General features: G+C 39.8%; 1 long non-coding RNA gene across 3 annotated transcripts in view; it reads left to right on the top strand.

The window, feature by feature from the left end:
• The first annotated feature begins 251 nt into the window (after positions 1-251).
• The window catches only part of LOC146661223 (uncharacterized), a 513791-nt gene continuing 498651 nt past the window's right edge, over positions 252-15391 (top strand). For 2 of the 3 annotated variants that reach the window (XR_014913585.1, XR_014913584.1), the window contains exons 1-3: positions 252-342; positions 2824-2896; positions 4991-5183. This is a non-coding gene — a long non-coding RNA (uncharacterized LOC146661223). The remainder of the gene's footprint in view (positions 343-2823; positions 2897-4990; positions 5184-15391) is intronic. The other variant, XR_014913586.1, reaches the window with a different exon arrangement.

The following is a 15391-nucleotide window of genomic DNA, read 5'->3' on the forward strand; positions in this document are numbered from 1 at the left end:
TTGATGCAACTTTAACAATAGCTTGTTCTTATAAATCATGCATATGTGGCACCCCTGTGAGGGAATGACCACATTAATGTTATTTTGTGTAAAACACTCATGTAACGGGACATTTTTCATTGCTATATGTATTTATTTTCAGTTCTTTAAGAGGATAGAAAATCCATGTAATAGGGATTCATTTTATGTTAGAAAGCAGTGAGGGCGGAACTTTGGTGCTTGCTCCGGGGTTTGGGGGTGCAGTAAGTGGAGCCCACCTTCCGCTGCTTCCTCAGACACGTTCTGGAGGAAAGCAGAGACGCATCGTGTCTTCCTTACTCCGCCCTTCACCTGCTTTTACAGGTCGGTAAATGGTGCTCGCACCGAAAATTTTGTTTATTGTTACCATGGTTACCCACTAGGGTTGCCAACCGTCCCTTAAAATACGGAATCGTCCCGTATTTCGAAACAAAAGTACACGTCCCGTATTGAGCTAATAAGGGACGCACTTTGTCCCGTAATACAGTGAGAATCAAAAGTAGTCTATAAATGTTTATGGAATTAACACTTTGTTTGAAAACATAATTCCCAGCCCCTCTCCTGCTTTGTGACCAATGAGCTGACACCACACTTATGACAATTCGAGTATGACAATTCAGATTACCGCTCATCTCATTGGTCGAGGAAAGGTCGCTTGCGGAGAAAATACCGGAAGACAACAGATGACCACAACAAGAAGCATGGCCAACAGGGGAACAAACGCCGACTCTGCGGTGCAAGTCTCGGATGACAGTACACCTAAAGCTGGGCAAACACTGTGCGATTTTTTTCAGTCACGTTATTCAGCTCCTGCTCAAACTGCACGATTGACTCGCAGGGGTTAGAAGTTCGTATGTCACGATGTACTCTCACACTATACCGCCCGATGCTCTGATGCGACCTGAGTGCTCACACTGTGCCTCCATAACATGAAGGTTATAACAGAAAATCTGTCGCTCGCTCTCTCTGTCTTTCACTCACACACACACACCACCACCATCAACTTTGCTAAATTGCTAATGAAAAACATTGCTCAGGCAGCTGTGATTGAGCAGCAATGTAAATCCAACTGTTTTCACGGTTGTTGTGGTCGTGATAATTTTGTGATGCCACATCGAAAAGGCTCGGATGAGCTTTTCAAAGTTCTACAAGTTGTGCCTCCATTGCTTGTGTCCAGATCACACGCTGCACAGCCGTGCTGCGCCGTCTTTTTCACCAACGTTTACGTTTGCGCGTGAGCAGTGTGAGCACCTGTGGTGACACCCTCACGAGCGATTGATGATCGGGAGCTGGTCGTGAGGTGTTAATCACTTCTCGTTACCCCACGTATACTACACGACGCACGATGAAGGCCAAAATCGGGCCGATCACTCAAAAATCGGCTCAAAATGGGCCAAAAATCGCACAGTGTGAGCCCAGCGTTAGAGCAGCAATGTTTGTTTCCCTCAGAGAAAGGGAAGAATGGGAAAAGGAAAACACCTGGCTGGAAAACGTTAATATGGGCATGTGCAGTGAATATCAGCGCTATGTGGCCAGAAGTGTGATAATATAATTTATTTTGTGTAATAAACAACTGCAAGGATAGATGATTACAACAAATTGATGACTAATACATAAAAGTAATACATAGATGAATAATGATGATGAGTTATGATGCGTAATCATGGGAACAAGCGGGTTTACAAACAGGAGCAGCTGATTAGCATTAGAAAAGCTGAAATAATACCTCAACTGAAGCCAATTGTACTAAATGCACTAAATGTGCACTGTTACAAGAATATTTTTCTTTCTATTGTTTTCTATTATTTTAAGTTAAGCAGGACAGAGTTCTTTTAAAGAAAGATTTACTTATATTCTCAAAAGTTAAGCATGACAGGCTTCTGTTTAAGAAAGAGACCTGTTTTATGTGTTAATGTTGTCATTTTGAGCTAAAAATAAATGGCTAAATGATCATTTGTTTCACATGTGTTCATATCACAAAGAATAGAATATGCATCTACTTAAATCAACTTCAAGTCAAATGGTTAAAAAAATAATTTCACACACAAAAAAAGAGCTAGAAAATTCACCACACTGGGAAGGGTGAAGACAACTGGGTCGCCCGGCCCTGGCCACGAGGTGTCCCTTATTTATTTTTCAGGGAGTTGGCAACCCTATTACCCACGTTAATGTGAATGAGAGAGTTAAGGCGGTCCGCCCGAGTTAATTACATGTAAACGCGGGAGAAAACCAGAGGAGTGTCCCGTGCGACCGCACCGCGAGCCCGCTCGTTAGGTGGAGCGCTCGTGAAGCAGAGTCAGTGCGCTCCTATGCTCGGTGCAAACGTGTTGTAATGCTCCAATCGAATCAGTTCTGTGAGATGTGAATGTTAATAGTTATGTTGAAAGTGACTGAGTAGATTAGCTAGTGTAACACAAGCACTCTGAGCAACTCTGTGTAGCTAACAGAGGCATTCACGGGTTAATTAAACAAGCTGTGTTTCATGATGCACTAAATAGTGATTTTGCCAGTAAATTACTGGAGGGAACAAATGTAATGTATTTACCAATGCTGTTATTGAATAGAACTGTTTAGCCAGTAAGACACTGCAGAAGACAATGTGATGTGTTTATTGATATGATAAAAGGATGTAGTTGTTATGGAAAGAAGTGTGAACTTAAGAAACTGAACCAGTTAAAAAGAGTATATTTCACTGATGTTGTGAAATAAGTAAATGTAATTGATGTGAATGAGGAACCAGCTGAACAGTATATTGAAAGCTCATGTTTAGTGTTTTATAGCATTTATTTGTGTGAAATAAATCAGACTCAGACACGTTCTGGAGGAAAGCAGAGACGCATCGTGTCTTCCTTACTCCGCTCTTCACCTGCTTTTACAGGTAACATATTTGTCATCGTGGTCTTCATCCTTGGGACCCGTAACACATACGAGTTATGTTTTGCTTCAAAAATGTCCCTATTCCTCCCTTTAGGAGCCATATGTCTGTCGTTGTGTGATTCTGCATGTATGTCAGCCTTTTTTTATGTGTGTACATACTTTATCCCTCTTTGAGCTCTGTGCCAGACATCCAGAATCTTAAGTAATGGGATGATGAACAGAATGTTTCGCGTTGCAGAATGGGACACATTTAGATATTCTTTTGATGTTACAAATTGCATTTTCGACACTCAGGCCCATCCAAATGATAAGCATTTGCTCCTGCAATTCACTTTGATACCTTCCTGGCAAGCTCGCTGGTACTGCGAGAAGGCTGGTCAGGTGCCAATGTTGAGAATTGGAGTGACACCATTTTGTTTCACTGGCTGTAAAAGGACAGAAAAATGTAAATGATCTGCAATTCATTCTTCCCTCAAACCACCTCACTGCACGGCGAACAGGTGTTCCACTTTATTTCGGAACTGCACAGTAATATTTTTGCCTTGTCCCCCATCCCCATAACATCTCACTATATTGACTAGTTCTGTGGGACATGTGCTTCATATAGTCAGAATAAGGCTAGCTTGTCTAATGCCATACTCATCAGTGAAAGCACCAAGTAATCAAAAAGTCACAGGCTTTGCAGATTTTTTGAACTATAATGAAATGTAGAAAGAAGTTGCAGTATACTTGATGTGTGCCGTAATTAGTTATGATAAAAATAGCCCAAAACATTCAGATATGGCTCAAAAAAGGTATCCCACTCTATGAATATGTTCAATACGATACCAAACCATTCTAATCAGACAGAAGAGCAGCTGAAATAACTGTGAAATAGAAGAGAATTAGTGAATATATAAGTCTGTCACATGAAACCAGAAGAACAAACTCCATCCATCCATCCATCCATCCATCCATCCATCCATTCGCTTCCGCTTATCCTTTTCAGGGTCGCGGGGGGCGCTGGAGCCTATCCCAGCTGTCATAGGGCGAGAGGCGGGGTACACCCTGGACAGGTCGCCAGTCTGTCGCAGGGCCAACACACAGGGACAGACAACCATTCGCACTCACATTCACTCGCACATTCACACCTAATGGCAATTTGGATTTTCCAATTAACCTATCCCCACAAGCTGCATGTCTTTGGACGGTGGGAGGAAGCCAAACAAACTCAAGCTTCATTTTATCCTTATTGAATTTACTGAACAAGAGAATTGGGAAAATATTTTTCATACACATACTAAATGACAATCTGGCAACATGCACATTAGCAATTTCTTCTGTTTTAATTCTCAAGTTAGTTGTGGAAATTTCAAATTACCTCTCAGCATCACTGACGTGTCTGACTCCTACCTACCTGGCTATGAAATTGAATGTATAGTCATCTAAAAAAAGGCATTGCTAAATGCATTTTACATGATACTAGTCCCTATAAATATCTCTGACTCAAAAGAGACTGATATTTTCAGATAAAACACATTCATTTCCTCTTATATTTAGAAATTCTGGAAACACTGACAGTCACTTTGCACACGAAGAGCTTGTACTGCACATCATTTGAACAGCTGCAACAGAGTAATTATCATATGGGATAATAGTTTGAGTGCTTTCAAAATCAGTTGTTGACACTTTGCATTATAGTGTGTTTGTTGAAGTTGTTAGATTTGAATTGCTAAATCTAGAAATAATGCACAAATGCACTTTTACGATAATGGATTGTGCCTTTGGTACAGGTGAGGAGAGGCATTAGGTTTGAGCAATTTTATTTAGTTCTAAAAAAAAAACAAAAAAACAGTCAAAAGTCAAAACCCACAAAAGAATCATGAATTTCAGTCAATTTGTAAGTAACCAAGGAAATCAGTTAATCTGGGAGTTCATTTAGGAAAAAAAACCTTGTGTTTTTCATGGAAATAAATCAAAACAAGGATGAATCCCCTGCATTTCCACCAAAAGAATCAAAGTTCATGAAATCAAAGTATAAAATCAATAAAGAAAATAACGGAAGCTTGAAGGACAGTCCTGTAGTTTTGCTAGTTTCTGTTTCTGTTTCTCCCAGCTGAGCAACCTGATTCAAGGTTAATCTACATGCTGCCTTACTACTTACAAGGAGGGGAGAAATGCCAGGGGTAGGCCAAGATGCCAGTGATGTGGAGGACTCAAATTCAGTCTGCTTTCTTCTCACGCTGAGTGTTAGGTCTGCAAAAAGAAATGATGGGCTGGACAAGTGGCAAAACTGAGTAACCCCACAGGTAAGATGAATGAAAAATACTCATACAAACAGGCATACTTACATGAACAACAGAACAGTTTCGTAATCACTACAAGGTATTAACCTGTAACTGTCATACTGATTAACCGGTATCCTGTCTAAAGTTGAAATTAAAATTGTACATTAGGAATTGATTGGCAAAGTCTACTTTCTTTTAATGTAATTTCCCCTGTTGTTCACTTGTGTTTATTTTAGGACGTCTTGCATTCCTCACATAGAAACCGTTGCACTCAAGTAAAATACCGTTTTACACATACAAAAAAAGGTTCTTATGTAGCAACCTCCAGGTGGCTAAACCTTCTTCAGCAGCACTGTTAGGGCCCCAGGTTACCCATCGTGTTGGTTGGTTTGCTGCATTTATGCTCACCATGACAGTGCAGGTAGCTGTTTCAGTATTCTTTTGAACAATAGGCACTTAGACAATACTTCCACATCTCCTGCTGTAGAAGGAGAAGAAGTCAAACCTGGAAGAAAAAAACTGCAGCTTTTCTAACTTTTGCAACATCTCCTTCTACATAATCTGTGAATCTCTGAGCGTGTTGGTTAGTATATCATTAAAGTGGTGGTAAAAATCAATGATTGTACATTCAAAAATGTCTTCAACCCAGCAGCAGCAGGGACACAACATACCGTGCTACAAACCTCGAGACTGTGGCTTGTAACAGCAGATGTGAGTCACTTTGATGTCAGTTTTGTGTATGCTGCTTTTCATGAGGCACCATATGATGTATGGACAATGCTGCTGGTAGATGACATAATAAAAAACAGAACAACATAGAACTGAAATCAGGAGAAACAAGCATTGTGACTGATCCAACTCTGAGTCAGGGCTATATATTTCAGAATATAAACAGTTTCTGTCATTTCATTGGCTTGTGATTTTCAGCAGTAAAATGCTAATCATTTTAATATGATTAGCACTTAAATTGAAACTGAGAGCCATTATGGTTTGGTCCTGTCCATGCCAGGTGGAATTTAAGCATTAGAATACCCTTTCAAATGGAAGCAACCTGTTGAGTGTAAAATTCCCAGATGGCTCAGTTTTCTTTTCACTGCTCATAAAAGCACAGTTAAAAAGTTTTCTAACATCCCAGTTTATTTACCTCACCCATTTTCCTTCCGTGCAGTCATAATGCGTGAAGAAGTGATCCGTAAGAACATTTTCTATTCCGCTTATAGTAGTGCTGTCCTGGAAAGCTGCCAGTCGCCGCATTGTTTTAAGCGAGATCCACCCTCAACAAAAATGCAAACCAAAAAGCCTTCGCTGTGTTGAACAGAATCATTGTTTATGTCGGCAACATAAAGAGTTGGCCATGCTGGCGGAGGCTCTAAGCCAAGTCAGTCTGCTGCTGGTAATGAAGCCGTGTTTGTTTATAGTTTGTTTTAGATCATCTTGCTGGTCAGGTAAGACACCATGGGAGGGATGTGTGGTTGATTCAACAAACACACACACACCCACACACATAGACACACAGTAGTCATCTGGTAGTAGGCTGAAAACACATTTGTATACTCTGTATGTCAAGAACATCTGTTTATGCACAGACTCTTGCAGTTTTACATGGGCAAACTCCAATTTAAAAGTGACACGCATCCACAATATAAATAAAACAAACTGCAGCATATCAATAAAACTCCAAGAGGGCAAGAGCAGGGAAAGCCTGAATAATTTATCACAAGAAATTACCTTAAATGGTAAATGGTCTGCACTGATATAGCACCAACCCTGCTAGTGCTGCACAAGCCGCATTACCACATTGCTCACAGCCATCCCGAACTTTAGTTTTTTTTGGAAATGTGTGAAATTGTAAAGCCACAGTAATGTAGAAAAGAAATGTGTTTGGTAGATTGATCACAGTTAGTTTGATCTCAGCACGAACTGTTTAAAAACAAAAAAAAACATGGTTTAAAAATGACTTTGACAGATAAACAAAAGCAGAATACTAAATTAAAACAGCTGTGATGACAAAATCACTGTCACTGATATTATTCAGCAAAGACAAAGTTATCATCTGCAATTAGCCCAACCTGATTCTCCTGAGAATTGCTCAAAGGACTTTTCCCGGAAAAATTTAATGGTATATGATTTTTGATACATGTCAGTCTGAATTTCTTTTTTCTTTTTTTTGTCCCTTGGGTTAAAACTCATAAATTAGTGTTAGTTTGATCACAGGTAGCAAAAGTACAGGCATTCTTTACAGTACAGATAATAATGATAAAAAAAAAATACCCTGGTAAAGATATTTGAATCTCTTAGTATATACATATAAAAAGCAATTCATTAAATAATGATAATTTATAAATTATAATATATAATAGCATTAGCACATGGATTTTTTTTTTACTTTGACTTTAACCCCTGACTACCCATTTTTCTGTTTAAGGGTGGAGGCAAAGTGGGATTTGGGAGGTGGATAATCTTAAAGCTTGATTTAGACTTCTTGCGGGAAACTTACATAGTAAATGGAAACTCCTTTTATCCCTACACTGCACACCATTTAATCCGTTGTGATATGCAGCGTGTGGTTACATTTCATTTTACCCCAAAGTTCGTATTGGGTTAAAATGGGGTTCCAGTTATGACATACATGTAAGTTATGACGTAGATCTGACACAGAAATTACATGTCAGATCAGTTGGATTGGCTCTGTGTGGGAAAAAGTATCACAACTCAAAATCATTTCTATTGTGAGCTTTAGTAGATTTTCTTTGTGTGTAGGCTGTGATCAGCTGACCTGCTCCTCTTTGTGGATTTACACAAATGAATTCAGCAGGATGTAACCCAAGTAATCTTGGTTGACTTCCATCTGCTACCCTGACAGTATACCGTTTATACTGTTTACAGTGAATGAATTCAAATTCGTCTCATTTTCATGTAACTTTTAAAATAACAAAAAAGAAAAATATACACCTCACTTTGTTCTATAGAATGTTTCACAATAACATCACTGACGCCTCACATTGTCATTCGATTGGATGTATAATATCTAATCACATGCACAGTAAGGCCTCAAAGTATCTTTTGCATGGAAACTTGTTGCTGTTTTTGCAATCACAAATGTTCTAAATTTCTGATTGCAGCCACATGTAGGTGCAGTTATCTTTCCAAGCTCCATATTTGTGTCTATTTCTGATGTAGCTTTACCTTTATGTTTTAGACACATAAGCTCTACCAGCAGAATCCTTTTTGCTGCTTTGATTCCTTGTTCAAAGAGCAGAGGCTTCACTGCCAAATCTAACTGTATAATCATTTGACACAAATGGTAAATTCATTGACATAAATCCCCCCACCACCACCACACACACACACACACACACACCCTGCATTATGTAATACTGCCACAAATGCTTTTGATATAGATTACCGAAAGTCCCTGCCAAATTTCACACTGAGAGCAGTTTCACTCTCTCTTGATGGATGTTGGGTGCACAGGAACAAAATTCTTAGGTGCAGAAATGAGACACATTAAAAGTGTCTGGAAAAACTAGTGGAATTATGCAGAACCGAATCGAGCCAAGCCAACCGTTAAGAGATAATTGGCGTAAAACGGTAAAAAGAGAAGCACATGTGAACAGAGAATGAGCCAAATTAAAAGACCACTTCACTCAGATGTGTCCATGACATGTGCGTTTGTTGTCATCTGGGAGCAGGACCCGGGTTTCACTACAGTGCATTCAGCAACAAGTTGAGAGTTCTAAGATGGAATGAAGCAATTCATTTACTAAAACTCCACTAAAGACACAAAATCTGTTTCCTCTTGAGCGGCTTATTAATACGTGCCTAAGAGTGCAAGAGAGAAAAAGCCAATCTGCCCTCCTGTACAAGCCTGATGTCACTACGGTTTGGTAGGCTGGAAGTGACATCTCATTGACCCATCAATGTGTGTGTTGGGTTAACATTGTGAACATATTCTAGCAGAAAGTATTTCCATGTGGGAAGTGAAATTTAAACCACAATAAACAATTAAAACAGCAAAAATAGTAAACTAAAACTTGTTGGCTAATGCTGGGTTAATGTTGTAAATGTTGTTTTAAACCAAACCATGATAGTTTCCAAAACCTTACCAAATAGTATAATGAACCTAATCAAAGAGCATATGGAAATGACACCCTATAATGAACCACATCTAAGTGATGAGTGAAAACAATACAAAACAAAGCTTCCATGCAGGAGACATAACTGTAGGAGACATGCAGGAGACACTAGTCTTATGATTTACAGCACTGCCATCCCTCATACCTCCTTATGCAGGCTTTGTCACTGCGGTGTTAAGCGCGTCAGCTTTGAGCCCTTCAGGCATTTTCTGCAATGACCCTCACAGCGCCACAAGAATTTAAGTTTTAAGATAAAAATAATCCTTTCTGCAGTATTTTAGGTATGTTATAACCTTTACGAATATTTGTTTAAAATTCATGTGGATTTTTTCTTTTGATTAAATATGATTAGGGCTCTGCAAAAGTTTTTGGTTTTTAAAGTCCATGCATATGAAAATCAAATAAACATCTCAAAAATCCTCAATTTTGAATCCAGTCTTACACTTGATCCTTGTCAAGATATATTCAATTAAATCTGAAAAGTGTTCACTTATGAATGGAGCATTCAACTGTAAAACCCTTAGGTTAAGTTAATCAGCCCAGTGGATTTGTTTGTGTCGGTAATGGAAAATTTAAATTATGCAAAAATGCCTTTAAGAAAATATTATTTTATCATCATTATAGCTTAAAGACATTAATAATGTGAGTCTGTCAGTGCCTTTATTTGCAATTATTTGCTCAGGAAGAGAGCAGGCATGACTCACTCGCAAATTTGACTTTGTCTACAAACAATCCACTACAGTAGTAACGAAGGGCATAGCTTAATTTTTGGTAAATTGTAAATCGGTAGGTTCTTATGTAAGCACACCCGCTTCCCTGATATATATGTGTGTATATATATGTGTGTGTATATATATATATATATATATATATACACACACACAGGCAGCATTGGACCCGCAATATAGTCTCATTTTACTATAAATTAAGATCTACAAAGCCTACATTGTAAGGTTGGGTTCCCGTACTGGCAAAAGTTGCAGGTTTGTTAGTCCATAAACATCCTGTTGGTGCCTTTTATGTGTTTTGCACTTTGCCTTTTACACCTTTTTTTGTTTTCCAATTCACTCTTTGCAATCAGTTTCACAAGCTGCAAATAAAAGAAGTTAATAAAATAAAAATACTTGTGTAGTTTAAAAGACAGGGGCTTAGGTGAAAATACAGCCCTTGACGACAGTAACCCTGTATGCTGAACCTGACGAGTGGGGACTGATACACCCTCTCACTGAGGCCATAGCTGATTGCATTAATCCCCTCCCTGGGAACGGGCTGCATGTTTATAATAAGCTCTAAGCAAGCAACACTCTTTGGAGCTGGAAAAAACACGGCAATGTGGATGTGCTGACTTCATAACATCTCTAAGCAGGTTGTGAATTTTTTTAATACCTCATCCATCTGGATGCTGGAGTTAGGGGCATGACCTCTATGATTGATAGGTACTCCTTCACAGGCAGCTCTGGCCGACAGCTCTCTGCTTCAGCTTTTGTAATAAGAGTCACTGAACTGGACCTCACTGCCATGTTTCTAATGTTGGTGCCTCTGGAGCATTTTTATGGATTTAGGTGAAAAATACTATGGCATATTGTGAGATTCAGTTTTAACCCTTTCGTCCACATAAGGTAACTCGCGGCTTCAAAAAAGAACGTGTTAGTTGGAAAAATAGAAAAACATGAAGGCTTCAAAATATAGGACCAAACTATATGAATGACAACCCATATGGAAAAGAAATAGTAAAAACATATATGATTTACTCATGAAAGTGGCCACTTTCTCATTACTTTCATATATTTTTTTAGTAAGTATACAAAACATACAAGTTTCATTATATAATTTTTCAAGGGATCTTATATGTGCTTTCACTCTTGTATGCTTTTCATACAAGTTTCATACAAGACAGATAATAACTTTATAAGATTTATATAAATCTTTTCCATATGGGAACACATGGTTACGCCCATAATTAACACAATCATTCTGACCCTGTAAGTTTGGATTCATTGTTCTGTATGCTGACAAAAATGCACATTTTTAGATTTTGTTTTCTTGTATAAAACAACCATTTAAAAAAAGAAAACAGAAATTGTGTACATTTAAAAAAAAAAAAAGCCTCCATGTAAACAAAGGGAGTGCCTTGTCGTTGATGTTGTTTAGACACGCCAGGGCGCTGTACTGTAGCTGCCAAAGCAAATTACAGGTCTGGTGTTATGCAGGATTAAATGCACTGTCACTAAATGCAGGTGGACTCTTGCTGCAGCCTTGATCAGGAATTTCCACTGCCAGGCTGAGCTTTCCAGGTGAGCAGCTGCAGACAGAGCGATGGACTCCAGATGGCGGACGCTGTTGGTGTCCTTCCTCAGGGTCATTCCACACGACCTCTGCTCCATCACTGTTTTTCTGCCTCATTAGAAACCTCTCTTCTGTTTTTCCTTCATCATCTCACCTCACAGGCTGCTCGACAGATGGCAGCCAAGGCGACAACTACGGTAGATTTATACGCATGGGGAGAGCCAGTGTTGACAGACAGTGTGTTTCTGTATTGATTTTACTTATTTCATTAGGTAATTGGCCCATATCATGATGTGACACCACTTTTCATCAAAGTTGTGAGACTTATATCTGTGTGAGTAATGAATGACTCTGCCTGTGTGTGACTGTGTTCAGGTTTATGCAATTGTGATAGCTGGGGGAAGAAAGAAAAACAGTTTATTTTATAATGAATGGAGCTGAACTCTAGAGTAGCATTTTGAAACAATCCTTATTTATCTTATAGAAGGTCTTGGTGCAACCCATCGCTTAATTGTCTGTCTGAAACAAGCAATTTTGGTTCAGTTCTCCATCTTTTAAGCCACCTTTCATCTAATTGGCTGTCCTTTGTAAAGAAAAGATTTGAACCAGAGCTGTGTACCCAAGATAACTATATCAGAAATATCCTAACATGTGGAAATCAAAGAGTGGGTGAAATTGTGTGAGCAATCTGTTCAATAGGAGCTTCAAATGCTGTAACTTTATATAAAGTCATATGGCTCTATGCAGAGATGCTACTAATTTAATCCACTTGATTAACTGATCATCAGCAGGTGTGACCTCTGCAACAGTGAGTAAGTAAACTGTATTTAAATACAGGGTGGGCCATTTATATGGATACACCGTAAAAACATGGGAATGGTTGGTGATATTAAAGTCCTGTTTGTGGCACTTTAGTATATGTGAGGGGGCAAACTCCTCAAGATGGGTGGTGGCCATTTAGAAGTCGGCCATCTTGGATACAACTTTTGTTTTTTCAATAGGAAGAGGGTCATGTGACACATCAAACTTATTGGTAATGTCACAAGAAAAACAATGGTGTGCTTGGTTTCAACGTAACTTTTTTCTTTCATGAGTTATTTACAAGTTTCTGACCACTTATAAAATGTGTTCAATGTGCTGCCCATTGTGTTGGATTGTCAATGCAACCCTCTTCTCCCACTCTTCACACACTGATAGCAACACCGCAGGAGAAATGCCAGCACAGGCGTCAAGTATCCGTAGTTTCAGGTGCTGCACATCTCGTATCTTCACACCACAGACAACTGCCTTCAGATGACCCCAAAGATAAAAGTCTAAGGGGGTCAGATCGGGAGACCTTGAGGGCCATTCAACTGGCCCACGACGACCAATCCACTTTCCAGGAAACTGTTCATCTAGGAATGCTCGGACCTGGCACCCATAATGTGGTGGTGCACCATCTTGCTGGAAAAACTCAGGGAACGTGCCAGCTTCAAAGAGGGAAACACATCATCATGTAGCAATTTCAAATATCCAGTGGCCTTAAGGTTTCCATTGATGAAGAATGGACCCACTATCGTTGTACCCCATATACCACACCAAACCATCACTTTTGTTGGTCCAACAGTCTTGGAGGGATCCATCCAATGTGGGTTAGTGTCAGACCAAAGCGGTGGTTTTGTTTGTTAACTTCACCATTCACATAAAAGTTTGCCTCATCACTGAACAAAATCTTCTGCGTGAACTGAGGGTCCTGTTCCAATTTTTGTTTTGCCCATTCTGCAAATTCTGTGCGCCGATCTGGGTCATCCTCGTTGACATGCTGCAGTAGCTGGAGTTTGTAAGGGTGCCATTTGTGAGTAGCTAATATCCGCCGAAGGGATGTTCGACTAATGCCACTCTCCAGTGACATGCGGCGAGTGCTACGCTGTGGGCTCTTGCTGAATGAAGCTGGGACAGCCACTGATGTTTCTTCATTAGTGACAGTTTTCTTGCATCCACATTTTGGCAAATCCAACACTGAACCAGTTTCACGAAATTTAGCAAGCAGTTTGCTGACTGTAGCATGGGAGATGGGTGGTCTTGTAGGGTGTCTTGCATTGAAATCTGCTGCAATTACCTGGTTACTGCGTTCACCAGATATCAACACAATTTCGATCCGCTCCTCACGTGTTAACCTCTTCGACATGCCAATGGTTGTGAACAAAGAGAAACTTGTAAATAACTCATGAAAAAATAAAGTTACGTTGAAACCAAGCACACCATTGTTTTTCTTGTGACATTACCAATAAGTTTGATGTGTCACATGACCCTCTTCTTATTGAAAAAACAAAAGTTGTATCCAAGATGGCCGACTTCTAAATGGCCACCATGGTCACCACCCATCTTGAGGAGTTTGCCCCCTCACATATACTAATGTGCCACAAACAGGACTTTAATATCACCAACCATTCCCATGTTTTTACGGTGTATCCATATAAATGGCCCACCCTGTACTCAACCAGACCATGACAAAAACGACTGCTAGAGTCATACAGAAAATGATTGCTTCTAGGTACTGCTGCTTTAGCTGGTTCTTTAAGCTACTGAATCATGGTGGGTACTTTAGTAGCGAATGAACAGAATCAGTGTTTTGATCAGTTGCCTTATAAGCTTTGTTTGCATTATGAAACTCACAAATTCTCACAAATATCTAAATGCTGAAGGGTGGAACAACTCTTCCAAAGAGAGCTTGTTTTTATGGACATGTCTCCACCACTCTTCTTTTAATAAAATACAAACAGACAGTGCTTACATAAAAAATATTTAGGCCATACTTTTTACATCTGAGACAAATTCAGATATAGCCTACACACTAAAACTATACTAAAAGCTGTCGGTTATCTAACATTGCTGGTACAACGTTAATGTGACTATCAGAACATCTTTTTACCATTTATTTTTGGAACAATTAGGTGGGACACATACTCTCTGGATGATGCAAAGCTGCACCCACGAGTGAGCCTATCATGAGTCACACAGTCTGTGTGGCTGCTTTAACCTGTTAACACAGGAGCTGAAATAAAAAGCTACAGGTTCTGGAAAGTTTCATGCACAAGTATGTTAAATTGTTCCTGAGCTCAGCCATCCTAACAAGATGTTTTAAAATTGAAAGCTGGAGTGGTGATGGTAGTGATGCTTGCAAATTGGCCTATTACTGCTTTAAATCTGGCTTTAAAGATAATATCCTGCAGTGGTTTAGAATCTAATATTGCTGCAACGATGTAGCAATTCACTCCAAGGTGCATGAGAGCACAGTGACATCACAGCTGGGTGGTGTTACAGGTACAAAAAGTACCTGTGGTTAGAAACAAAAGCACTTATGCAGGGCCTTGGAGTGGGGGTATGTCACCAGGGTGCAGAGGAGGCTACCCCCCCCCCCCTGTCCCCTTCTGGCTGCCTCTGCCTCAATTTTATCCCACATCTTAGACATTCACATTATTCACACTCTCATTACACATACATATAGGATCTTGGGGGTGGGCACAATCACGGAGTCCAAATCACCATCAGGGTGTATACCTCACCCCTGACGTCGTTGCCCACCTCTCAATTTTAAATACACTTAGTCATTGAGGGTTAGCAGGAGGGACTATGCGCTTACCTGCTGCTCCTTGGCAGGTAGCTCCATGCCCTCCTGGGTTTTAATTGCACCTTAGAACACATATGCATCAACACTACAATGAGCGGGTGGAGGGAGGTTTGGAGTCTTCTCCCACCCCCATTCTCTGCGGCCTGCTAGAGCGGGAGGGCTAGTAGGAGGAGTTGGCCGTCCGACTGCGGTCTGGG

The sequence above is a fragment of the Rhamphochromis longiceps genome, linkage group LG10 (assembly GCF_057381845.1).
Source record: "Rhamphochromis longiceps isolate RC_006_pf linkage group LG10, R_longiceps_female_GT1.1, whole genome shotgun sequence".
NCBI lineage: Eukaryota > Metazoa > Chordata > Actinopteri > Cichliformes > Cichlidae > Rhamphochromis > Rhamphochromis longiceps.